Genomic DNA, 2440 nt, shown 5'->3' on the forward strand with positions numbered 1-2440 from the left:
CTAGACTATAGATAATAACCAGAAAGCCCAAAGTGTTAGCGTTTTTAAAAAGTAACATTTAATATATTAGTTCTATAATAAAATATTGAAAGTTTTAGAAATAAAACAACTAGTGGATCATTTTCCCCTCCCTTGATAACTAAGCTAAGACAACCTGCTTCACCACCATAGCCAGAGATCCTGAGGCTACTGAGTCAGAATGAGCCACTTATGAAAGTGAAATGAATTCTGACAACACTACCTTGAACTCTGCAAGCAGGAAGCTGTGCCAACTGTCATGCCAGAACTATGAGATAATCGGTATTTCAAAATGTTTGTCCCATCTCAAAGCCCAACCATCCCTCTCATCCTAGCACCTCAGCATCCCATAAAGAAACTGAAATGAATTCCACGGTGCAGTCTGTTAGGTAAGGGATTGGGAGACCCAGGCAGTATTATTTTTGTTTTTCCTGGCTCAGGACTAATTTTGTTGGTGTAGTCCAAAATAATTGCAAGGCTCACATGATTCTTGGTGTGTCCCCACTCAAAGAAGATGCCCTTGAAGAAAAGGGCCAAGGGCCAAAACTGGGGAAGAGAGAGCTGGCAGCAGGCAGTGATTTAGAACACGCTTTAGGGCAAGTTTTTATGTTTAAAGAAACGGAGTAAACTCCTTAATGGATATACCTCATTTCTAGACATGTGACTATAAAATTTTATTGATCAATATTGGGGAGGCTGNGATATACCTCATTTCTAGACATGTGACTATAAAATTTTATTGATCAATATTGGGGAGGCTGTCAGACTGGGAGGAAAGGGAGATTTTTTAAATTGAATAGGGAACATTTCCAGAAAGAAAAGTGTGATGCTTAAGTGAACTCTAATCAGAGCAAAGACAAGGAAAAAATCCCCTGGGATTACAGTGGTGAGATGGGTTTGTACTTATTTAGCCTCCAGTGTGTTGAGACAAAGGAGTGCTTCCTGGGGACGTTAACTGATTCAAAGACACAATATATAAAGAGCTGTATAAACAGACCTGTGTGCGGGCGAAGTCCCTTTCCAAAGATAAATATATTTAGGAAGTTGGCCCAGATAACTGGCGCTGCACTAAAAACTGCTACAGGGACGGGTACTGATTTGTCAATGTCTGACCACGCAATCTATCAGAGCCAAACCATTACTACCCACGCGGGCAGCTGGCTTTACCGGGTCTGTTGAGATAACCCACCATCTCTCTAAAGGAGTCACCTCCCTCCCAGGCGCCCCCTTTTGTGGGCTGGGGAGGGATCCCCAGAGCTAGCGAGCGTCCGGCACCAGTGCTGGGGGGCTCAGCCAGGGGCTGCCGGTCCAGCTCGCCGCCTCGCTCCCCGCTCCGTGCAGCTCGACCCTGCGCCTCCAGTTCCCACGTGGCCACCAGCGCCACCGCTCCCCGGGACGGGCTCCCGACTCTCACGGGCTTCCTTTCAGTCCGCTCTCGCCCACTCCGCTTCTCTAGAATTTCTCGGGGCCGCCGGTGCCTGCTCGCTCTTTTCCCCGCGGGCGCGCCACCTCCACGGACATGACAGTCACAGGCACAGCGCTCTCCTCGCGGTTTACTCCTTCCTTTCCCCAAAGTGTCCCCACGAAGCGCCCAAAGAGACGTACCCTCCGGCTCTATCCCGGAGAAAACACCAGATCCTAACTGCCGAGATCCCAGCCTCAGACCAAACTCGGTGACTCGGCTGGGACCCGGACCCCCCTTCTACTTCCCGGGGCAGAAGAGCTGCTCCCTCCTCCTGCATCATCTCCCGAGTTCAGCTCCGGGAACCCCACTCCAAAAAGGCTCCAGCTGGCCGGGGACCCGGCCCTCCACGGCCTCAGTGTCCCTGCAAAGCTCATGACTTCCGAAAATGCCCCAGCGCTGCCAACCCAGGTGGCAGGACCCGCGCCTTCCTCGCTCCATGCTCCGCGCTCCGGGTCTGGAGAGACCACCACGGCGGCCACGTTGATTTCACTGCTTTTCCTGTACAGCCCGGCTGTGGGTATGTGCGTGGGGCCAGGGAGAGAAGGCGTTGAAGGAGTTCCCTAACTTTATTTTTTAAAGCATATGTAAGTTAATCAGTACCGGATAAAGAAGCCAAAGATTTGGCCCTCCCCTAAACCGAGGAATTCAAACGCACATGGCCACAGCCCTTCCAGCGAGGCCCCTTCCCCGCACACGCGCCGCTACGCAAAGACCGTAAAAAGCCCTTTAAAGCCCGCGGTGCCTCCGAGGACTCCCAGACCTCCAGCCCCTCGCCGACCACCCTAGCACTGGCATCTGGGGTCGCCCCAGCTTGGACACCCACCTTGGGCGCCGGCTCCCCGGGGCGCAGTCCTCGGACTCCGCTCCAGAGAGGCCGCTGCCTCCTGCTTGGAGCGTCCCGGAGACTCCGGGGAAAGGCGCGCGGCAGCCCCGGGCTGGGGCAAGTACATCTGCAGC

At 52.8% G+C, this 2440-nt stretch overlaps 1 protein-coding gene across 1 annotated transcript in view; it reads right to left on the reverse strand.

Annotated features, from left to right (window-relative positions):
- Positions 1 to 2429, reverse strand: part of AKAP2 (A kinase (PRKA) anchor protein 2) — a 125175-nt gene extending 122746 nt beyond the window's left edge. Inside the window, exon 1 of the mRNA XM_008568497.1 lies at positions 2307 to 2429. The gene's annotated coding sequence lies outside the window, so the exon portion shown is untranslated. The remainder of the gene's footprint in view (positions 1 to 2306) is intronic.
- Positions 2430 to 2440: the final 11 nt, after the last annotated feature.

This window comes from Galeopterus variegatus, unplaced genomic scaffold (genome assembly GCF_000696425.1).
Source record: "Galeopterus variegatus unplaced genomic scaffold, G_variegatus-3.0.2 Scaffold416, whole genome shotgun sequence".
In the NCBI taxonomy this organism is placed as follows: Eukaryota; Metazoa; Chordata; class Mammalia; order Dermoptera; family Cynocephalidae; genus Galeopterus; species Galeopterus variegatus.